This window comes from Rhipicephalus microplus, chromosome 8, assembly GCF_043290135.1.
Source record: "Rhipicephalus microplus isolate Deutch F79 chromosome 8, USDA_Rmic, whole genome shotgun sequence".
Taxonomy (NCBI): domain Eukaryota; kingdom Metazoa; phylum Arthropoda; class Arachnida; order Ixodida; family Ixodidae; genus Rhipicephalus; species Rhipicephalus microplus.
Window position 1 is genome coordinate 93998333 of NC_134707.1, and position 25607 is coordinate 94023939.

Sequence of the window (25607 nt, forward strand, 5' to 3'; positions counted from 1 at the left end):
TTGGACAGCGGTAGGTGCATCAAGGGGAGGCCTGGACTAACACGGCCTCAGACGACTCGATCTACGCCCAGGAGTGGCGTTTCCACGTGCGAGTTCACTCCAACACAGAACTACCTACTTGGTGTTGGAATGCGGCTCAACATGGCTGTGGTGCAGCGTCTCCACCATCGATGTTCCTCCCCTCAACCAGCGTCCTACCAGGCACAAGTTGGAGTGCAGAAGCTCAGTGGCCAGTGGCCCACATACAAGTTTGGCGCGTCACCCAGTTTGGCCTGGCACCACTACACGATCTCTCCTTCAGCCAGTGGCTCCAACCCTGGCACCAGAATCTTCGGACCCTCGGACACCGTGTACCTTGCCCGACTCCGTGGTCGGCCGTACATGCAAGGACGTTTCGCCGGGCAGAATGTCTAGCTGGGCCCTTAAGCCTGGTACGTTTTAACGCGACAGCGTTAAACGTTGGCGCGGTGAAACGCTGGCGACGGTGAAATTTCTGCTCCAGTCGCAGAAATTCCGCCGTCGGCGTCGGCCCCATTGGTGTTGAGCGAAAAATCGTACGTGAGCAAAAAAGCCTCCCGCGGGAGGCCGCTACTTGTCCACGCGTGTGTGCGTTATTACACTGACAAAGCAGCGCATTCAAAGAAAAAAAGAAAGAAGCGCTCAAGGTCGCGAGGCGCGGGCGACGTGGTTTTTTTGCCCCTGCCACCTCTCACTGCTTAGCTTCGAGAGCTTTCGTCGGGACGAGAGAAGAGAGAATGCAATTGCAGCATGCGGCAAACCTTTGTAACTCCTCTCGAACTTGACGAATTCCTAAAACATTTGCGGCGTTGAATTCGTCAGGCAATAAGCTGTTCTAGTGAATTCATTCCATGATGAATTTACAAAGTATTTTAGGGCCAATTTAACGCACTTTGGTCGACAGGTGTCACGACGAAAACGAGCCCATTCGGGGATTTGCAGGAGCCTTTCAGAGGCCTCAAACTACGTCGAAAAAGGCCAGTAGAGTGGAGCCATCGCCACTAAAACACACAAAAAGTGAGCTCTAAAATTAGAAAACTATGTCCATTTAATAAAAAACATACACCTTTCCAGAGGCGTTGATCAAGCAAACAGCAAGCGCTAGATAATGAGCTGCTATCTGTGAGGCATTGTAAAACTTTTTGTGGCTTCCGAGATGACAAGTGCGCAGCGTGTATCTTAGAGGCCATGCGACTCTTTCTTTAGATCACAAACCTGTATGTACTATTCAGCCGCGTGCTGGTACAATATATTGTGTGCGTGTGTCTGTACGCGCGCGTGTGGTTGTTTGTGTAACAAAACATATTATAAGTATGTACTTAGCGTTTGAAGGGCGGCGCACTGGGGGCCGTGTTTCACTATCGCGTTCAACTCTTCAAGATCAAGCTTAAGGGTACCCCAATTTTTCCCGCCATTTAAACGTGACACCCAGATTTAAGGAGCGTTTTTTAAGAGAACCCAGGTGCTAGAAGGTGAGCTGCTACATTCACCTATAATAATTCCATTTCTTGCTATAAATCAATCCGAAGCCATTTTGTGGAAACAACGTTTTACTGCCTACATTTACGTTTACCATTTTTTTAAACAGGCATGATATGACGGCGTCGTACACACCACTCTTTGATGAAATTTCTAATATTACAAGACGTGCAAGAAAGTTCACATCTGTCGACGAAGGCAAGTGATGATACAGATTTGTCTTGTTTTACTTTTATTACTACTCAAATATTCTTTCTCTAACAACCAAGAGATGTGTGACCCTTGTAGGGATACGTACATACCAACAAACTCTTCAAACAGAGTGGAACACCGCAAGATCGTGGAATCCGCAATAATGCTAGTGAGCGGTATAACTGAATGCGAAGTATTTTGGGGGGAACTGCCGGCAACTTGACCATTGTTTACTCTATCTTTTTGTCTTAACTCTCAATTCATTGCCGCTTTCTGTATCTGCCTCTCCCTCCTTTCTCTCACTCTCTCTCTCTCTCTCTCTCTCTCTCTCTATATATATATATATATATATATATATATATATATATATATATATATATATATATATATATATATATATATATATATATACCATTTATGAAAACAGAAGCCAATGTCAACTCTAATATCAATAGGCAAGCTGTTGTAGTGGAGGACTTCTACGGAGATCTGTGTGGTATCCCAGACGACCAGCATTATCTGCAAAACAACAATAGTTGCCCGGAGGAATTTGGCAGCCCACCACTCAGTAGTGACTGGGGATATTTACAAAGCCGTCAGGTAATAACGTTCAGCCGCTTAGAAAAAAAACGTCAGTTACATTGACTTGACTAATGCAAAGAATAAGTGCCAGTTTCCAACAAGACTGGATGCCTAGCAACACGCGTGGCAGTGTAGTATTCTATAGAAGACATCCCCGCCAGGTTTCGGAACTGCTTTAGAAAACGAACCTATAATACTGATTAGGCACAAAATGTGGTTGCACTGCTGGCCAGCTAGTGAACAATATTACACATGTGCTCCGATGATACAAGCATCACGCATAATGATTTATTGATTGATTGATATGGCGGGTTTAACGTCCAAAACCACCATATGATTATGAGAGATGCCGTAGTGGAGGGCTCCGGAGATTTCAACCACCTGAGTTCTTTAACGTGCACCCAAATCTGAGCACACGGGCCTACAACATTTCCGACTCGATCAGAAATGCAGCCGCCGCAGTCGGGGTTTGAACTCGCGACCTGATGGTCAGCAGCCGAGTCCCAGGGAGTCAAAACCTTAGGAGCCCTCCACTACGGCGTCTCTCATAATCATATGTTGGTTTTTGGACGTTAAACCCCACATATCATCATCTTCATATGAATATGCGTACAACGTTTGTACACCCTTCTGCAAAATAAGTCGGGGCACGTGAGCGACAACCACAATTTGATTAAACTACATCTCAGTGTCATTTGACTTGGTGAGTGCGCATGCGCATCATTTCATTTTGACGATCGTATCTTTTTACTTCCTTGCAGTGGACCGAGTGATTACATCTAGCGTTGTGCTCCAGACGTCGCTTTCAGTCTTCTATCCATGACACGATCGATTTAGCGGGGGCATGGTTATGGTGAAGAGTATGTGGCTCTTTATGCCTTGATGAAAAAGGTAGCATCTCCTGTCTCAGTGGCAAACCAGTGCCACAGCCATCATTACGTCTCTTCTTGACACGTGCCTTGAGGAAAAGAGCACCTGTGCACGTAACACCGAACACATTCTTGCCACGCAAAACGCATTGGTTTGATCACAGCCAGGACCTATAATATTCATTTTATTTATTTACATCTATCTTGCGTTATCACTGGCGGAAAACGTTGATTTTTCGCGCTCTACTGACAACGCTTACGTACATGCCGACACCAGAATTTCTGCGATAGCTGCTTTTAACACAGTGCGTTCATTGCTGCTCTGCGTTGTGCGCGAAGCGAGCCACGCACATTTCACAACCACCGTGCCCTTGTCGGATCGAGCGCATAACGGATCGAATCGAGCACGTCGCGAACGTGTCCAGAACCCGCTGCCAGCGAGTAAAAAATAATAATGTACAAATGAAAGAACGCACGTGCGCACTCACTACTAAAGATGGCGCGGCAATGCAGATTTATTGAATTACGGTTATTGCTCAAGCTCTGCGACCTATTTTTCAGGAGGGAGTACATCTCTATGAAGTAATTTCGTTAGGTATGAATTCACAGTAAAAAACAACACAGTTACTTTCCCTCCGCATGCTTCCCTTAACATTGATTTCCTGGGTACTTGGGTGTGCCAATGTTTTGTCTAGCGCAAACCACGTGACAACCTTTCCCGGCGTGCAGATTCTCATCCGGGTAGTGACTCGATACCAGGAGGCCACAGGTCATGCTAGTCGGTATAACTGACCCTGCCTGTCCTCACAGAAGGCCAGTGACATACCCGAGCACAATGTCCGACTGAGCCCACATATTTTAGGCTGTGCCTCTGCCCATCTGATGCTCTCAGTCTTGCGCAAGAGTTTCATGTACTGTTGTGGCAAACGGCTGTTTACTCGGGCACTCGACTTGTGCCTTTTGTTTGATAGATCTAGCATCGCAGACAGGCGTGGTTGAACGGTCACTGCGATTTCCCTTCATGGCCTGCAAGTTCATGATTTTCGCATGGTGCTGAATTTTGGGTGAATGCGCGCATGTTTTTTAGCGACCTGCCTCGACTGCTTTTTCTGCAACTTGTGAGAGAGTGGAGCAACCCGGCCGCAGCGTCTTCGAGGGTGCCACCAGTGGAGAACGTCGCGTTTCCCCAAATGACGAGCGATTTCTGAAAAGCATTCTTTAACGTGCGGAATTAGCTTGCCACGTTATTATGTGCAAACTGTTTTTTAGCGATCTAAGAACAATTTAGGTGCATCTATCTATCTATCTATCTATCTATCTATCTATCTATCTATCTATCTATCTATCTATCTATCTATCTAGCTATCTATCTATCTATCTAATTATATATTTATTACTCTCATACAGGCCTGAATCAGCATGGCAAGGTAAGATTCCTAAACGAATATATTTGGCTCGTCATGAAGGAAAGTCCTATTCATATTAGTAGTCTATTACTAGAAGCTGTTTTTACTGTAATGCAGTGCGTTAAGCGGCAGTTTACCCTAGTTTGGCTTGTGATTGGAGCTAAATGTCACGTTATTACGCTGGTAAATTGCTGATAGTGAGAACTGCAAGCATTGTTCACGTGACCGCCATATGACACCACAACATAATGTTTTTTGCAAGCAGTTTGGAGTACAAATATAGCTATGGGAATAAATACTTGACTGCCACGCTGAATACCTGGTTTCGATTCTAGCTCTAATCATGGTTTGCAATCTTTTTTTGCGTTATGATTCTCTCACCGAAAACACTGCCAACGCGTGCTTTACTTTTTCTGCACTCAAGCTTCATAAATTGATCAAACGCAGAATCTTAAGTAGAGAATTGTAAATGTTTGTTCACATAAAGAGATAACAAATATCTGTGGCTCCCACCCTCATCCTATGGGCCCTGCTATACAGGTATGTTCACACATCACATAAAAGTGTGTTTGTCTCGTAATGCGACAAATAACTCATAATTTTCAAGCAATGGCCTGTTCATTGTGTTCCCGAATGATCAATGCCCTTAAATGGAAATCTTAGCATTGGTAAAATAAAAGAGACGGACCCGAGCACGATCAGAGGTAGGTGGTTAGTTACGTTCTCAGAGAGGTACTTAAAGGCACTGAAAGCGCATTTGGCATGCTAAGCAATTGTTCGCAAACAAAAGTGCCAAAATGTTATCGGATGGTACGTGAAAGCCCTTTCTTCCAGACGTGTGTGTCGGACACATACTTGTATACTCACAGCTATATTCACATACTCACAGCTATGCGGCGAAGACGAGGGGTAGATCTAGCTTGACGGCTGCGAACAGGCATTGGTAATTGAAATACTAGAGCATGAACGAAGCCCGACGTCGTCAACCTATGTCCGAGGAATGGGAAGAAAAGATAAATTGTGTCATTATTGCTTGGTATTTTCGTTGTACTGAGCGCAGAGGAGACGCCCATGATTGAATTCTTAAGGCGCCCTCCACCGCTTATATACCAAACACCCCGTTCGAGAGAGAGAGGTGTACGTGATGCAATTCAGCAAAGATGTCCTTGACAGAATTCCAAACGCTTGCTGCGCTGCTTGTAGACGGTTTCAAGATCACACGCCTAGTACCCCAGAAAACTTCCGGGCACCTCATTAATTAGCTCTTAATTTCGAAACTGATGGCACGTTTTCTATCCTCTTTTTTTCAAAAGTAAGGAAACATTTCTTTAGTTTTTCAGATAAAAGGAACGGGCGTAAAGTTCAGGGGTACCTCTTAGAAGTTTGAAGTAGCCTAAAGGAACATTCATTCGAATATATTTTGCCAAATAGCGGAAGAAAAGTGCTATACATCAGCGGGCTTTTTCCTAAAGCTGTTGTTGCCCTCCGATGCTGTTAAATCACGTCGCTGAACGAAACCGAATGTCAACCAGGGCACGTGTTTGTAAACCGTGAAAGGGTCTAAATACACATCGCCCGCGTTAGAGGGAGACGAGACGAGGCTCGACGCACGAGACGAAACGTGCATGCGCAGAGGGGGGGGGGGGGTGTCAGGTGCCGTCGCCGAAGCGTGACATCGTGCGACTAAGAAGTGCTCCGCATTTAAAAATATCTTCAACCAAGTAGAAACCGCACCAAAGCAATTCTATGTAGTTTGCTACGACACATGTAGGAGAGCTTACTTTGTCCACGCTTGCATGTTTGAAAGCAAAGGTTGCTTCGAAAATGTTCAATGTAGCTGCAGAACTGAGCAGTTGTTGACAGGCTATCGAGATTGTAGTGTGATGTCACTTTAGCTTGAGCCTTTTTTTATAAGAAAAAATTTAAGCCTGCCATTTCGCGCTGCGTGTTGCATTATTTTATTACCCCCTCCTTCCCTCTTTTCGAAGTCGTCCCTCGTCACTTCTGCCATACATGTCGGGGAACCCATATTCTAAGCGATATCTAGACGCTGTGAACAGGAATAGACTGTCCTTTAAGATATTGAAGCTAAAGCTCCATTGTATATCTCATTCCGGGTCATAAATATACTGCACAGCTTTTTACAGGTCTCTCACGCGAGAGGGCTCAGCATTTCATTGGTCTATACTGATTTACGATATTAGATTTCAGCTTCATATATAGTTCGACACAACTTTTCGCCTCTCTGTCGTAATCAAGCCATACTGACGAGTGCGAAATGCTGACAGTACGGTTGCGAAATACTCAGCAATATACTCACAAGCATGTCCCTACGCGCGATTCATGCAGACTTATGTTTATGGAGCGATATGTCAAAATGAGGATAACATCCTTGAAGGTGGTTGTAACCATTCAGTGAGAGACTCAAGGTTCTACTAAAATGAATGACACAGCCTCGATTTTATTAAGGTATGACTCACGCACTATTATATTAGTAGCTTCCTTGATAATTATCGCATCAGTTCAGTAAAATTGCGCATGTTATTATTTAGTGCATTGCACTGTACAAGTAGTTCAAACTATAATAAAAGTTTTCCCAAAAATAGAAAATCGGTTCCTTGCAGCTCGTATCCATGGTCAGAATATTATCATAAATGTCATCTTGTTTTTTTTTCGTTTTAGATGCCCAAGCTGTTACCAACTACACGTTTCGTCATGTGATTAAGGACTGCGCTATTGTTTTCAAGGAAAAAGAAAAGAACCAAACAGGTAATGCTTTTAAGGCCGGTAATACACAATGCTTAGCGTGTTCAACGTAAAATCCATAAAAAAACCAACAAAATTATACCAATGCGTTTTGTAGTGTAAAGGAACTTCCACAGAAAACAGTTGCTATAGACACGAAGACAAATGCACACGTATACACACCCAGCACCTTGTTCATAAGTGTGATGCAGCCATGCATGTTTGCGTCCTTAGTGATGCTGTTAACCATAGAAGGGTCATTACAAGATTCTATAAATAATAAAATATGGTCCATTAGCAAACGTGCTCTAAACAGAAATACAAACATCATTTCAAAGGCTCTGCTTGCTTCCTAGAGAGAGAGAAACAGGAAGAATATGAGAAAGGTAGGGCGATTGAATAGACTGAGTGAGTTTGCTACAATATAGAAAGAACAGTAAAAGGAGGAAAGAAAACAAACAGCCGAAATATACTTTCCAAGACCACAGCGTGGCTTAATGGCTAGCACTTCAAACACCGAATAGTCTGATAGGCAAGAATAGGCATCAGTCGAAATACATTCGAAAGCACTTCAGTACAGATGGCAAGCGAGTTTAGGTTTCATATCTGTGTGCCCGACGCGCCTCCGAAATTTCTATTCTTTGGCCTCCATCTCCTCGTTGACCGGAAAGACCGTGAGAGGTGGGAGAGGCTCAGCTTTCGCGTGACGACAAGGGTCAAGACAGCAGTGAGTTGTATAAGCCTCCTCCTTTTCTCTTCGAGCGTAATAAATATATTTTCTCTTCGGCTCTCTCACTTGACGTCGCTAATTATCACCCAATATCTTTGACAAGCACTATTTGCAAAATGCAAGAGCACATTACTCTTAAGCATATCATTAGTTAACTTGAAAACGAGCACAATTCGTCACCATTTCAGCACAGCTTTCGTAAGGCCTATCAACCATTACGCAACTCAACGAATGAACACATGAGCTGTCATCGGCCATTGACCATCAAAATCAAATGGATCTCATTTCACTCGACTTTTCAAAAGCATTCGACCGGGTTTCGCATCAAAAATTATTAATTAAACTGCAGGTGACAATAGGTAAGGGACATATCACAAAATGAATTAGCGCATATACGACTGAGCGAACGTAGTTTGTAAAAATAAACGAGCAAACATCAGAACTATTAAACGGTACATAAGTGTACCGAAGGGCAGCGTCTTTGCCCTTATTCTATTCTTTACATTTATTATTGGTTTGCCCCAGTCCATTGGAACGAACATAAAGCTTTTCGCCGGCGATTGCCTCATTTTTAAAGAAATAAACTCTTCTTTGGACCATATTGCCCTTAGCAATACCCTGTTATCAGTATCTTATTGGTGCAAAAAATCGCAGATGACCCCAAACGTGAAAAAATCGGTTTTGTTAAGAATATCGTATAAACAAACGGAAGCATATTTGGCTACACTATTAATGACACACCGCTAACTTCCCTAAACATTTAATGATCTTAGAAGGGAGGTGCCTGTTAACTGTATCGCACCTTCAGAGTTGAAAAGATTAATTTCTCTAAAAAGACGACTACCTTCCACACCATCTCAAACAAAACTCTTAGCCTATAAAACCTTAATCCGCCTATTATTAAAATACGCTAACTTAGTTCGGTTCTCGGAAGCGAAGAACCTATGTAAGAAGCCACAAGGCGTACAAAGGAAAGCAGTTAGATTTACCTAAAATAAATACAGTTTCCTCGATGCACTCACTGAAGTTATTGCAAGAGCCGGGCTACTAATATTACCAAGTCGTGCTAAACTCACACGCCTAAAAATGTTCTTCCAACTTATTCATAGGCAGCTAAGCATCGACAGCTCTAGATTCATATATACTTCAGAAACCAGACAGTCACCCCATAAACATCCACTAACATGACAGGAATACCGTTTCAGCACCAAGTGCTTTAAGTATTCTTTCTTCGCACAGTTATTTGGAGGATTGAATAAATTGACCGCTTGCCTAGCTAATAGTAAAGATTTGAATACTTTTGTAAGCTTACTCGAAAACCACATTCGTAACACTCACACCTGAAATGATGTTTTTTTTCTATGTTTCTTTTCTTACTTCTACAGTTTTTGGTTGCTTTTTCAATATGTCAGCGTTATCAGTCGATTACGTAGTATATTATTTTCGTGCATATCAGCAAGACATAGGTTGTGCTTTTATACTCTTCATGTATCATAATAGAATATCTGTAGTCTCGAATTTTCGCATTTGAGTGCAAGTGTATCAATTCTGTATTTGGTTTTATATGTATTTCTTGTGTATTTTGTTTACCATCCTGCAATAGTCCCCATAGCAACTGGCAGTATGTAAAAATAAATAAATAAAAAGAATAAATATTTCAACACAATATATTTTCTCTTCGTCTCTTTCTCTCTGTCCCGAAAAAATGGCAGATCCATGTAGAGGGGGATGGTTACAAGAAGCATGAATGCGGAAGGTGGATATTTCACTTTAACATCCGCACAGCGTTTCTAGGTGGAGCTAAATTTTGCAATACATTACTTCCATGTCATGATTAATATGTTTGGACGTGTCATATAGCTTCGTGGTCTATTCACGTCACGTGATACGAAATTTGGGTATATGTAGAGCTAGCGAAACGGTCACGAGCACGCTATGAGCGCAGCATGTAGTCATGTTTTACAAGGCACGCATGTCATCATTATCATGTTTGGATGTGTCATTTATCTTGGTCATCTGCTCACGTCACGCAACACCAAATTTATTATTGGTGAGGCTAGCGATCAATACGGCTGTGAGCGCATCATGAGCGTGGTATTTTGCCATGTTTTTACACGACATGCGTGTCATATTTATCATGTTTCCACCAGTCACATACCTACGCTATTCATTCACGTCCCGTAATACCACATTTGGTATATCTGAAGCTAGAGAACGGCCGTGAGCGCATTATGAACGTGGCATGTAGTCACGTTTTCACAAGACACGAATGTCATGATTATAATGTTTGCACCAGTCATATGCCTTCGTCATTCATTCACGTCACGTAGTAACAAATTCGGTATATGTGAAGCTAGCGAAACGCCGTGGATGCGTTATGACCGTGGTGTGTAGTCATGTTCTTACATGACACGCACGTCATGGTTATCGTTTTTGCCCCAGTCATATAACTTCGCTATCTATAGACGTCACGTAACACAATACTTGGTATATGTGAAGCTCGCGAGACAAGCAAGAGCGGGCAAGAGCGGGCAAGAGCGCATCATGAGCGCGGCATGTAGCCAAGTTTTAGGGGTGAAGCTCTTCATGGCGTCCCTTGTGCGTCACAATAGAGGACTCATAGGTCACATCACAGGGCAGTGTTATAAGCGACGAGGCAAATTCTGACGACTGAAACAAGCCCAAATTTCGACAGGGTTGAGGCAAATTCATTGCGCTTCTTCGGTAAAAATACATGCCGCGTAGCACGACGTGATCTCGTGTCATCTACTGCTATTCAGACAGCTCTCAAAGCTGCGGAAGTGGCTCCAGCTTGTTGGTAAGCATGACAATTGTATGGGTTTTTTAGGGTGTCTGTACTGGAGGTGAGACAAGCATGACAGGAGGCGATAGCTGCGTGTGTACCTGCGATGGTGAATCTGGTACCCGCTCTTCGAACTACTCTGGAACCTTAGTGCAAAATAGTGTCTGATAAGGGCACAGAGAGGGAGACAAGCAGCGGGGAGCAGCACACACGACGCCTTTTGTAATGCAGCTAGAAAAGCTCTCTGTTGGGGGGCTGCAGGGCACCCATGGCACATCAAGAGGTGCCAACAAAAGCTTCATGGTTAATGATGGGCAGAGTTGTGGTCACCCGAGCTTCACCACAGAAGTTGTGGGTCTAGCATCTGTGATGCGCGGCAGATACTTGGTCGTCAAGAAGGAGGTCTCATGTATCAATAAGTGCGCAAAAACACTTGTCAGTCTGGTACACAATTCTATCTACGATCAGTATGTGATGCCTTCGTAGGCATGATACGCCTTGGTGGCATCACGAAGGCGGTCAATGGCCACTAGCAATTTCTGATTCTTGAGACAGCTTGGAGGGTGGAGGAAGTGCACGGTTTCAAATCACCTATACGCGTCATCCTATATCAGCCGCAAAACAAAAGTACCGCCCAAACCGGCAAGAATGTTGAAGTGATAGGTGAGAGCCTGGAGTTCCACAAGTGGTCGAGATGACGAAATAGCGCTGCGAGGACACGAATGAACTCCCCACCATTGTCAATTGAGGTGCCCGGTGCACGGTGGGGGTAGTTCGTGTAGGGCGCGGTGGTCCTGGTGCACACGGCAGCGGGGGTCAATGCTATGGATGCGTGCACGGCGTCCCTTGTCGTGAACTAGTACAGGTGCAGTGGTGTGGTGCCACCCATGATGCCTAGACGCTGTACCCCAACAGTGATGGCAGTTGCGTCAGGTTAATAGGTGCCGGGAAGGCCTGGACGCCGTCGTCACGCTAAGATTACTGCGGCTGTTGCTTAGCGGGCACCATGCACGAGGAAATGGATACTTACTACAACTTCACAATTGTAGTAAAGTAGGCAGGCTGGTGCGACTGTTCTTTATCCTCCAGTCATGTCCTTGCTAGAGTGCCAGGCGAGTGCACGCCAGGGTTTGCATGTGTTGCGCTAGATCAAAAGCCTTTGTGCGTGCAGCGTGCATGTGTGTTCGAGTGAGCCAGTGTTTATTTTTATTTTTTCTTCTTACGCACGGCCTTTTTCACCGTTTTATCAGGATATTTACAGGCAGTGACTGTGACAGCACTGGCAAAGGGGGGGGGGTAACTTTGTCTGATGCAACCGTGAGCACATCGACCATACACAGCTATGTCTAAATATTTGCTTTGTATGGAAAATAAACCATATCTTCCTCTTAATAATAGCTACTTTGATGTAGCGCCATATAGTGTTATGTTGCTCGTAGCTGAGACTGACTATCACCGACTAGCAATGTATCCTACTTCTAATCAAAGGACAATGAATGAAAACTCAAGATTGTGGTCTGAAGAAACAATATTGCATTTGTAGCCATGCCACCTTACTCTCACGCACTCTCCCAGAATTGACGCAAAAAATCATGAGAACAAGCCACAAGGAATTATAAAGTTTTCATACTCATGAAATATTGAACGTGGCATGCAGTAAGTCTTTATCCGTTCCACCCTCGCTATCGCATCACTGAAGAGCACCGAGTGCTACCCATTTGAAACAAGAGAGCGCCAGTCCAGGTGCACTGGGTAGATAAACTTGCTCGCTAGGTATACAGCGAATGCGCTGCCCTTGCCTATATTTATCCGCCGGTGCGCTTCGCGAGCGAGTGTTAGCGTAGTCAGTATTACGAGTTATTCTGAGTGTGCGCCAGTGTTATTGGTGCTCAAAGCATCGGTTATTGATTAAGTGATCCACGCTAAAGTGCATCAGACTTCATACACGCGACAATGAATATTAGAGCAATATCGCTGGAGGCCAATAAATTCGGCAAATTTCGTTCGCGTGCATGCGCATAACAAATGGTTGCTAAATATTCTAGAGTGCTCCTAGATATTCAGGCGCGCACTGCACGAGATTGTAGGTTCGCTGTCAATATTTATGAAAGGAAGCACCCCATGTTGCTGTCGGCAACGCTACGCAGCTGTAAACAACTGGTATTATAAAGCATATACGGCTTTTGAACATGCATATCTGTACGTTTTGTATGTCTGCATTATTTGGACACACCTTAAGCGTTTCACTAGGGCAAAAATTGCGATCAGAGGCACCTTTTCTCTTTGTGCTCAAAATAACTTGGATTTCCATAATTCGTGGGACCTGCCAATTTTTTCCTATTAGCGATGACGTAACCGATGGTTTCAATGGTTGTTCTGTACCACAAGCAGCTTGGCAGCGTAATCTTCGTACTTCGTTTTGTGTGCTTCAAATCTGGATATTTTCATGTGAGGCTCCATGGTGCTTTGTTCTCTCACATGTTATAGCGCTTAATAAATAATTTCATTCGTCATGTTAACCTCACTTAATCTGCTAAGTATATATTTATTTTTTCTCTTACAGGTTTAGTTTCAAGTTGGGAGCTATGGGTAAACAATACGTTCAACACCAGCTCTGAGTTCTGCAAGAAACAATACCTAAAGGTGTGCAAATGCGACCAACCCATGCAATTCAACATGAGTGACTGTGAAAGACCACCACAAAACCAGAAAACTTTTGAATGACATTAAATGTCTAAAAAAGCTGTTGAGCATAAGAAAATGAGGAGTCACTGGCACAAAATAAAATTTTGAAGTGTCTTTCAGTTTTTGAGTTTGTTTGTGGTTCCACTACAGAAAAAAGGAGCAGGAGCAAATGGCTGCGAAGGCCTGACAAAGAGCTTCCACTCCTGTTGGCATTCAGCATCAGTGGTACAAATGGAAATGCAAAATTCATCACACAAAGTTATACTAAATAAAGGTCACATAAGCAGTATACAGATAATAATGATAAATAATAGATGATATAAAGTAACATGTAGGTTAATTCAAGTCAATCCGGATAAGTAGCCCGGATTACAAAAGAGTATATACGTGAGAAACAGTAGTAAAATACATCTAATTATAATTCTGCGGAAAAAAACTTTTCTGACTTCAGTGACATATAACATGAGAAACAAGAGTGAATTGCATTATTCAATTGTGAATTTTGCTATTGCGATACTTAACACACCAAATCAATGTTTCCTCTGTTAAGCGAATAGTATCTCGTATCAGCAACATACTTCGTCAACAGGTCGTCGTCCCTTTATCAGAAGGTCTTGTGAATGAGAGAGCAGCTGAGCTAATTTGGAACGCAGTTTGCAGCATCTTGGTGTTAAATATCATTCACACTTGGCGGCAATTGCTGGGTAATATCCGGGTGGTGCGTGGTCTCGCATAGGTGACTGCCATTCCACGAGACAGCTAATTCAATAGCAGCTGCCACAAAACTATTATCAGCTTCTCGTCATCTGACTACCTTTATTGGGGACAGTTTTGCTCTAAAACGTGTGACAGGCTCACCAGACGATGAACTGTCCGCGATGGCTCACGGGGGAGTCCGGCGTGTAGTATGTGAATGTGTGGTACTTGCTTGATGAATTGCAGACGCAAAAAGATATGACAGAGGCAGGTAAAGTTGTCCTGATGTAGAGCAAGGCGGCTATCGGTTCGTTGGGGTTGTCATCTTTGCGTCCTGTGGTGGATCCTGAAGAGTTCTATTGGCTTCATTCTGCACTTGATTCCATACATCGCTGTCTCGTCCTGGAGGTGAACCAGCATCGACTGGGTTTACCGGGCGTTGCACTCAGACCCCGAGTGGAGCCCTGTCATTTTTCTGGTGTGTCAGGCCGTTATCTCGGCCACCTGTACGATCATGGACTAGCACTTTGTTGCCATCGTTCAGGCATCAAGAAGAATTACGGCAACGACAACGGCAGCGCACTCCACGCAAAAAGAAGCACGAATTCAGCGCGTATTTCTTGTGCGCTTGGTGCCGACACACCCTACCTCTAAGGAACATTACGGCACCAAACATTTGTAGAATCAATAATGTAGCAAATCTGACGACACACGTACAGTGTGTGTTGATATGCTGTGTTACCGTAATCAATTAAAAAATTCACGTTTCCGATAACGTTTCCATGTGATGATAACAATTTTAGTGCTTCTAGGAGAGGGGAGTGGATGCGAAAAGTTATCAGGAAGGGGTGGGGACGCTTCCAAAATTGGGAGAGTGAGCAGCCAGGTGAATGGTTTTTTTTAGTTATGCATGTCATAACGAAAACAGTTTTTGGGTGGGAGCACGGGTCTTGTGTGACAGCCCTTGGCTACGCCACTTATCCTATGCCCTCAAAGCGTCACAATAATATCATGTAGGGAATAACAAAAGGGCTAACCACGAGGAAACGGCACTTTGCTTCAAAATTATTCCCATGGTTGCTGGTCTGGACAGCAGATTTTCTGCTCACTCATATGTAGACGAAGGCAACCTACGTTCCCTTATTCTGCGCCTGATCCCAATAGAACTTCAACTTTACGATCGCTGTTTCATTGAGCCTTGGTCAATAGAACCTCGGCCAACAGAACTATTACAGAGCACCACTATTTTACGAAACTGCTTAGAAGAAAGAAGAACACCATACGAACGGCACATTGCGGAAGGAGTCTTCAACGCACGTACTAGTGCTGGACAGAAGCGTGAAATCTCCCAGGCGTTGCCTTGCAGCGTCTGTCCTTGATAAAGAAATTGCAAGGGTATGCTCTTCTTGGTGAGATGTGCGAACTGCGTGGTGTGCGGAATCATTGCCTTTGATCCCACAGTGACCACGTAGCCACTTAAAATTGGCCTCGTGACCTGTGTGTGGGACGTCTTGAGAAAACTTGACAATATCGTACGTTAATCCATTTGATCCATTTGTAGGGTTTAACGTACCTAAACCACCATACGATTATTAAAGACGCCGTAGTGAAGGGCTCCCGAAATTACACCACCTGGGGCTCTAACGTGCACCCAAATCTGAGCAAACGGGCCTACAACGTTTCCGCCTTCATTGGAAATGCAGCTGCCGCAGCCAGAATTTGATCCCGCGACCTGCGGGTCAGCAGCCGAGTACCTTAACCACTGAGCCACCACGGCGGGGCAATATCGTACGTTAGATGTGCGTGGGAGCCCTATCGAAGAACTGATGGCATGCACTGTAAGGCCAGTTTCGAGTGGAAAACAGAGCCTACTTGCTTCGTCTCTGGGATGCAATACTCTAGTGCACTGCACAGAGCTGCAAGTTCTACCGCCGTATATGTAGTAACATGTGACAGCTTGGTTCGCAGGTTTATTCCTCTAGTGGTCATGACCACCGCAACACCACAACTAGATGTTGTGTTTGAACCATCAGAGTATATGTGCACGCGGTTACTTCAAATTTCGTGCAAGAAAAGCAAACTCGCTTTTTTTAGTCCTGCTGAAGACTACTGTGACTTCTTCTGCATTTCTGGAATTGTAGGACGCACTTGTTGAACGGCCAGGCCTATTCCACTTAAATAATTTCAGGCCTGCTCATTGTTTCTGCAGTGGTCTCTGACGTAACTGGTGTGTTTCGGTGTGTTTCGCTGCATAGGTGTGTTTCGCTGGTGTGTTTTGCTGCATAATGGTGTGTTTCGCTGCATAGACGAGCCTACGCTTGCTCTCGTGGCTCGACGGACATAGATTACTAAGTCTGTTGAAAGTTTTCGTGGTGTACTGGCACGATTGTTGGTGACTCGAGAGTGTGTTTTCCGCTGTTCGTGAACTGTAGCGTGGATATGTGATTCGCCTTTGTTTTGGATATTCGTAACCTGTACGGCTGCAAATCTTAGCGGTTGGGCAATTCTGCGCAGGGAATCGCCACGGCAAAAGAACGAAATTTGCGAGCGTTTATTTGGAACGTGTCGTTCGTAGAGCTGACGTCTGCATCCGTTTTCTTTGTGACACGGAGGTACGTGCGTGTGTACTAAATATTTTTAAATCATTCCGATGGCACTATAGTGGAGACAACATGTTCCGTACTTGCACATAAATGGAGAGGTCATGTGCGCTTCTGACTTGTTAGCCTAAGAGCGATCGCAATAAAGTAATGAACGCGCGTGGCAGTACATTTTCCGAACAGGCGTTTTTTTTTTCAGGGTCGGAAAGCAGATTGCTAGTGCCGATTAGCTCTGCGGGCTTCTTGTTATACATATATGTTTTTTTGGTTGATAAAAATACAAGGAATGCTGTTGAATTGCTTAGTGCATCAGTTTTGTGCATGACATTTTCTTACCGGTGTTTCAACCACTTTAATTCGGCATTATAATTTTGGCCCAGCCTTGCCAGACCCTCAGTCTAATATGTCTCCTTGAAATTTTAATTCGTGAAGACGCTTAGGGTAAACTGCTTTTTTAAATGGTTTTCAGCTGTTCTCGGTCTACTTGAAGCTAAAAACTTGAAAATCACTATCAAGTATGCAGATATAAGTACCAGCAGCGCAGTAGCAGTGCACACGGGGGCTACACGAATCAATCTAGATTCAGCATTAACACTTTTTCAGTGCCCTAAGCCATATTAGCAACTGTATACGCAACAGCGCGAGAGGAACCAGAGCTAAAGAGAAAAAGCCGCTCCCTTTGACGGTCCCAAGAGATTTTTGTAAAACAAAAGATGTTTCTACTTTTGCGAAAATGATCAACCCTATTTTATTCTGAATAACATACTTGTGGCAGAAGCACATGCTCTCCTCTCTAACTACGTGTCTACAAAGACAAGTGTTCAAAGTAGTAAAAATAAAACTGTAGAAACTTTGCAAATGAGTAGGAACACTTTCTCTGCATGTTCCAGATAGTGTCTGTGTGCATGTGTGTGTGTGTGTGTGTGTGTGTGTAAATAAATAATGGTGAATAAAGTATGCCTTTTTTATTTCGTCACTTTGTTGGTACATCAAATTTGCTCCTATGGATCGACCAAACGTTTCATAGAACAAAATTTTTGACATTTCCATAGACCAAATGACCCGCATACAAATCTCCAAACGTTTTCAAGCGTAATACATTGGTTAACCAGTGACTTTTCGATGCAGAAGGTAGAATAAATATGTTAAGTGTGTAAAAGTCGCTGCGAACGTTTTATCTCTTAACGGGGGACGACGGATGCGATCAATTCACAGCCTCCCGTTCATGCGCTCGTTCCGACAAGACGAGTGACGTCACGGCGGCAGTGAGCAGGCCTGAAAATATTTTCTTGTGGTTGCATTGGTCAGGCACCACGGAGGATGCATCGTGGTGCCTGACTGCAGGCGTGTAACCTAGCCTAAATCATGCACGATGTGCAAAGACAACTGAAATAAATGCCGTACGGGCTCTTCAGTAGCGAGGCTAACCAAGTGATGAGAATGATTCCTAGCATATTTTCTTGGTAAGTAGGCATCGTTTCAACGGTGATGGGCGTCTTGATCGGGTAGTCCTGCACAGCAGCAATGGTTCGAGCCGTCGATGCACCGTGGAATAAACCAAAGCATATCCTAAGAGCCTCGGCTTGTAGGTTTTGGATTGCGTGCAGGGTGATATGTTACATATTATAGGTAGGTTCTACCACAGCAATCGAATCAATATTACCTTGTAGGGCTGTAACATGGACTCGATGAACACTCCCCAGACTTTCCCGGAATGGAACTTGAACAAGTGACAAATAGCAGGCAGCCGCTCTTTTAGGAAGTTTAAGTGTGGAGTCTAGGACAGGTCTCGGTCACTTACGACTCGCAAGAACTCGTGACTTTGGCTGGATGATATCAATTGCCCGTGAATTGATAAGCCTTAGGTGGTTATTGCAATTCTGGTAAACGCCACGACTGCACACTTGCAATCTCGAGCCCTTGTATACGTAGATAGTGCGATGTCACTGACGCTGCCTTCTGAAGTCGAGAGTGAAGATGACATTCAGACACACATGACGTCTATACATAGATTTCTTCAGCTGAATTGGAAAGTTGTACACTTCTTGGCTGCTTGTCGACTAGTCCAACTCGTCCTACCACTAGTAATGCGCTGAGGATGGCTTCGTGAGCGACATTGTCGTAAGACCCTTTATGTGAGGCAACAGAGCAGCAGATACTCGTTTACAGGCCTTATGAGACTCTGTCGATGTAAACTACTTTTCGTTAGATGATCGGCTTCACCTGAATTCGGACATGACATCCGGATATATATACGAATGAAGGCGCGTTAGAATAATTTCCTCCAAACTTTTTCCACAAAGCTCGCGAGGTCGATTGGCTGGTAGGTTGAAATGCCCAAAGGTGGCTAATTGGCTTTGAAAAGAGGAAGCAGGTGCCTTGAATTCCATTCATGTGAAATCGTGCCAGTTTGCCAGGAGTCGTCCTATAGCAGGAAGAGTGCTTTCGGAGCGTGATCTACTAGGTGGCACAAAACGCAGTAGGTGACGCCGTGAGTTCCTGGCGCTCAAGAACGTGAGCAAAAAAGCAAGCGCAGCATTCAGTTCTTGCATGGAATATGAAAACTCTATTCGAAGATCACGTGAGAATAATGAACAGTCGTTCTCGTCCCAGTTGAATTTGCCCCACGGACAATCATTTCGCAGAATGATTCTGCGAAGTCACTCTTTGCAGCGTAAGTGAAGTATCAGAAATATAAGTGTGCAGCGCTGACCAACGGTTGTATGAAAACAGACAGTTCTCCAGATATTTTACGGAGGTTTTCTTGGATCCAACGACTCGCAGAAAGATACCCATTGTCGCTTATTCAGCTTGTCCGTGTGACGCTGTAATTTTTGGTGTACGTCTGGCCGATCTCAAGTCATGAATACACTTAGTGCGTCTATACCATCGTTCTGCACGACGACGAATCGCTCGAAGATTTTCTATTTCAATGTCCATATTGGTGCGCGGTGAGCTCACCGACAGCTAATGCGTGGTTGACTGTAGGACACTCTTTATGGCGTCCTCTAAGTAGAAGTGTGAGTACCAATACAGTCTGCCATGATTACCTTGCAATTTGGCCTATCGGTGGACAGCTCTGGAACACTTGATATTCAGAAAACCATCCGTTCTCAGGCATTTTGAGATGTGGTAAATACCCCTTTTCCAAATCCGAAAACCATTGCACTCATCTGTCGAATGAGCATGACACGAAAGCGAGGTCTAGGCAAATTCTATACGCTTATCCACGCAGATAAGTATGGCTGCCATCATTCACGAAACCAAGTTCACAATCAGAGTGAAGGAGACCAACTTTTTACCTGTAATGTTGACCCTGGAGCTTCCTCACAAGTAGTGGTGGATATTGAAGCCTCCAGTTACCACCCACGGCTAGAAAGTTTATTCCTCGCAAATGCTAGCAGTATCGATGACTTATTAGATATAAGTATGCTTCGATTATTGTAAAGGTGGTCTTTTTTTTACTTTTGAGCAAACGCACTGGTTCTCTTCGTCAGGTGGTACACGGTGATGGAAAAACATCAAGCCGCGCCATATGCACACACAACAACCCTGCTGCTTTTTTTGTAGGAAGAGGACATAGAGCACACATATCCCGACAAACTCATGGGAGCTGACAGGTTGCGTTCCCATATCGCAGTTATGGAGAATTCGTTCGTGAATACATATTCTCAGATGTTGGACATGCATGGCTTAAGCCTTCTGGCATTCCACTGAAAGACCGATGGGTTCTTAACATCTTCTCAAAAGGATATCATGTAGGAAGCCATAGTTTTACCCTAGGGCGTCATGTGCCAGGCTCGACGTGTCCAGCACCTGCAGCGTGCAGGTGCTGGACACGTGCGCCAACGGGGTCTTCATGATACTTAGGAGCATGCGCATTGCGCTCATAAGGGTCTACAAGAAGTTAATTATTTGGCGTTCATCGGTTTGTGAGGGCATCGAGATTGGTGGAATGCGATGCACCCTGAATCAGGCCATGTTCGTGGAAGCGAAGGCCACTCTTCGCGAGGTGCGAGTGTTGACCCTGCCTGTGTTCTCGATTTATCCGTCTTCGAAAAGCTTCAATTGTACAAAAATAAGTGTATTACAACTGTGAATATTCTGAATGTTTTTCAAGCACTGCTTAGCGTAGTGATAAGAAGTGCCTGACGAATATACAGGAAGCCTCAAAGGCACACGTCGACATAGCGGTGCCATTGTTGATCAGTCTGCGGCAGCAAACACTTTCAAGAAGCTTCACCTTTTCTGCCAATTAGGAATTCGGTTTTATGCAGGCGCTTTATACACCAGCCTCTTCGACAGCTGTACACCGAATTAAATGACTGGTTGCTCAATCTGCCGGGATCTTTCATGTCCTTCGAATATTATTCTAATGTAAATGCAGACAAACACACCTGTCACACTGCACCATCAACAATTTGCGCAGTTCTGCCCTACTTGTCCTAAACTGCGAATTGCACAATGTGTCCGTTGCTGCTACTGAAAGCTCCGCCATAACTCTTTATCGTAATTAGCCACTCGAAGAGCAAACTGATCATGAATTCCCTCAAAATGTGTTCTCCGCAGAAGAAACAATAATGACAATTGCAATAGTTCTCTGCTTAATGAAAATTATTATGATTTAGCAGAAGGTTACGAATATTGTGAGTTTCAGTCTATGATGAATAAAGACGTAGTAACAGTCTACAACAGACTTATGAAGGGCCACTCTGCCAGCCTTCGCTACAACTGTGCTACGGGCCCCACAACGGCCCGGCATATTTCTAGTGTATCCTATAATAGCATGTTGAACACTGGGGAAAGCTACAAACAAAAATGAATAAAAATTACAGGTGGGGCAACGCAGCTAAGAAAACATGTGTACCAATCAGATGTCCTGGGATTTAGTGCAGACACAAGATCGCAACTTTTTTTTTTATTTTAGCAAGATATTTTTGTTGCCTTCATTGGTACAATGTGTATTGTAAGGCTAATATTGTCTGCATGTGCATTTGTTTTCAAAAAACTTCTTACAACCTTGTGTGGGTACCATTTTGATATGACACTTCCTTATGTGCATTTCGCACTTTTCAAAATCTGGAAAAGAGTTAGTCTTGGATGTTAAGGTACAGAAATCATTCGAAATGCACTTATTGTTCCACCCCTATATATATATATATATATATATATATATATATATATATATATATATATATATATATATATATATATATATATATATATATATATATATATATATATAGTGAGTGTTTTAAGTACATTGGCCAGTTGTCAGCGTTTAGTTATGGGTTATTCCTTACCCGAAGCATTCATCAATTTGTTTGCATGTATTTATTTCCCAACAGTTCAAATTCGAACATCAAGGGAGACATTTCAAAAGTCACAAGAGTAATGCTGTGAAATAAAAGCACAAAGCGATTTCGGCTCGATAGAGGCTTTCGGACCGTTGGAGAACGAAGCAACAGCCACAGTCATTACACAATGTAACAAAAAACACTACGTACGAAACAAAAAGTAGGAATGTTTTTTTTGCACGCAACTTTTTTATATTAGTGACAGTGAGTAGCACATCATTTGTCGACCATAACTTGTACGTGTGTAAGGGATCTTCCACTCTCCAGTTGACCGTGTGCTATAAGGGCAGGTGGAGGGTTTCAAGTGCGCTAGATCACCAAGAAAAAGTTATGCTTCCTTCGATAAGTACACTATCACTTCAATAACACCTAATTGTACATGTCGGGTATTCGTTGTATATTAAGAGCTTCGAAGGGAGTTCCCGGACGGGCCCAGGAACTTCCTTTGAATACACCCTTCGCATACACCGCGTAATATGTAGCAGAGCATCGTCCTGATGCTCTGCTACGAAATACGCGGTGTATGTAGTTGACGTATTATGCAAGTGGCTCACTGCAATATGGCTTCATCCGCACAACATGTACGATTTCTGATTTTGCTGGCGAGTTCGCGAGGAACTGTCTTGGATGTCCTCATAATTCACGTCACTTAGGCGCCTTACAATATTGTTGGGGCCAAAGTAGTCCTTCAGTAAATTTTCAGAAAGTCCGCGTCGGCGAATAAGGCTCCAGACCCACACTTTCTCGCCTGGTTGATAAGTGACGTGTCGGTGTTGCAGCTCATAACGTTGTGCGCCATAACTCTGCTGTTGGGCGATTTGCATGCGTGCTAGCTGTCACGCCTCTTCAGCTCGTTCGTTAAAGGCTTGAACATCCGTGTCTGGATCGTCGCAGTCGTGCAGCAACATGGCATCAAGCATTGTCGTCGCTTCACGGCCATAAAGAAGAATAAATGTCGTGCTTTGGGTAGTTTCTAGCTGCGCCGTATCATAAGCAAATGTCACGTAAGGTAGAATGTCGTCCCAATTTTTATGATCCACGTCGATGTACATACTCAGCATATCGGGAATTGTCCTTTTGAGGCGTTCTGTTAAGCCGTTGGTTTGTGGGTGGTGGGAGGTGGATTTCGAGGCGCTGTTCCACACAGCTGAAGCACTGGCTTAAGGAGCATGGCCGTGAAAGCGATACCCCTGTTCGTTCTTATAATTCTAGGAGCACCATGCCTCAGAACGTTATTTTCACTGAGAAATCGTGCCACTTCTACTGCGGTTCCGGCTGATAAAGCCTTTGTTTCTGGGAGGTATATGGGTTTAACGTCCCAAAACCACCATATGATTATGAGAGACGCCGTAGTGGAGGGCTCCGGAAATTTCGACCACCTGGGGTTCTTTAACGTGCACCCAAATCTGAGCACACGGGCCTACAACATTTCCGCCTGCATCGGAAATGTAGCCGCCTCTGCCGGGATACGAACCCGCGACCTTCGGGTCAGCAGCCGAGTGCCTTAGCCACTAGACCACTGCGGCAGGGAGCCTTTGTTTCTGCGTAGCGAGTAAGATAGTCGGTAACGACAATTAGCCACTTGGTGTGCGAAGTCAAAAATGGTCTAAGGACGTCCATTCCGATTTCTGCAAAAGGCATGGTGGGCACTTGAACTGGTGCCAACAATACGGCTGGTTTTAAAGGCGGCGATTTTCGTCGCTGACAATCGAGGCACGTGCGGACGTAATGATTTACGGCGCCTCGAAGCTTAGGCCAGTAGTACTTTTGTTGGATTCTGGCCAATGTGCGCATGTATCCGAGGTGGTCGGAGGTTGGCTCATCGTGGCAAGCGCTCAAGATCTCATCGCGAATGGATGTCGGGACAACAATTAAGTGGGCATTTCCGCTGGGGGCAAAGTTCTTCTTGTATAGGACACCACTGCGCAAGCAGAATGATGGCAGGCTCCTTGCAAATATCTTGGGAACGCTTGTAGACTGGCCGTTAAGAAAATTAATAAGAGGGAGCAACTCACTGTCTTCTTTCTGCTTAGACGAAATGGTGACCGTGTCGACCACTCCTAAAAATGCCATGTCATCATCTTCTGAGACATCATCTTGCTTTATAGGCGGCCTGGATAAGCAATCAGCATCAGAGTGCTGTCGTCCCGTCTTATAGACGACCGTCATATCGAATTCTTGTAGGCGCAAGCTCCAGCGCGCTAGCCGACCGGATGGGTCCTTCAAGTTGGTCAGCCAGCAAAGAGAGTGGTGGTCGCTGACTACGTGGAAGGGACGGCCGTAGAGGTATGGGCGAAACTTCAGAACTGCCCATACTACAGCAAGACATTCCTTATCCGTTGTGGAATAATGGGACTCGGCACGGGAAACCGTCCTACTTGCATATGCGATCACTCACTCGGCTGAGTCTTGCCACTGGACGAGTACAGCGCCTAAACCTACGTTGCTGGCATCAGTGTGGATCATGGTTCGAGCGTCCTCGTCAAAGTGAGCAAGCACAGGTGGTGTCTGCAGGCACTGTCGTAGATCGTGAAATGCTGCTTGCTCCTCTTCGCCCCATAAAAATGGAACATCGTCTCTCGTTATGCGTGTTAAAGACGACGCTATGTGCGAGAAAATGGCGATAAACCTGTGGTAGTAGGCGCAAAGGCCGAGAAAACGTCTCATGGCCTTCTTATTCGTTGGCACCTGAAATTTTCGGATGGCATCGATTTTGTCGGGGTCCTGACGGCTCACCACATGTCCTAGTAGTCGGAGTTCCTTGAAACCGAAATGACATTTCTCAGGTTTCAGTGTTAAGCCAGCGGACCGTATTTCTCTAAATACTAATAGCAGCCGTCTTAGTTGTTCTTCGAATGTTGCTGATAAAACAATAACGTCGTCGAGGTAAACCAGATTCGTCTGCCACTTAAGGCATGATAGGACGGTATCCATCAGTCTCTGAAATATTTCTGGGGCTGAGCACAATCCGAAGGGCAAGACTTTAAACTCGTAAAGCCCGTCAGGCGTAACAAAAGCAGTGTTTTCTCTGTCTTGAACATCGACACCGATTCGCCAATATCCGCTTTTCAGGTGCATCAACGAGAAGAAGCATGCATGCCTCAGCCTGTCAAGTGAATCGTCAATACGCGGTAATGAGTATACGTCTTTTTTTGTCACACGGTTCAGCTTGCGGTAGTCCAAAAAGAAGAGTAAGCTGCGGTCTTTCTTCTTAACTAGCACTACCGACTAACTAACACTGACGAGACTTCTGGTAATAACAATTCCTTGAGAGAGTAAAAGCGTCGATACTTGTTCCACGACACCTTTTCTAGTATGCTGCGTGTTGCACGTGACAGATACAAGGCGGCATGACAGCGGTGGCATGGTCACGTCGTCAATGACGCGCATGCGCTTGAGCTGCAGCGCTGCGCTATGGTTCTCTGAGAAGGTCGGTACACCGTCC

The 25607-nt window shown here is 44.5% G+C and overlaps 1 long non-coding RNA gene across 1 annotated transcript in view; it reads left to right on the top strand.

Moving 5' to 3' along the window:
* The window catches only part of LOC142769253 (uncharacterized), a 29751-nt gene extending 16123 nt beyond the window's left edge, over positions 1-13628 (top strand). The window contains exons 2-4 of the long non-coding RNA XR_012885728.1: positions 1607-1695; positions 7229-7315; positions 13388-13628. This is a non-coding gene — a long non-coding RNA (uncharacterized LOC142769253). The remainder of the gene's footprint in view (positions 1-1606; positions 1696-7228; positions 7316-13387) is intronic.
* Positions 13629-25607: the final 11979 nt, after the last annotated feature.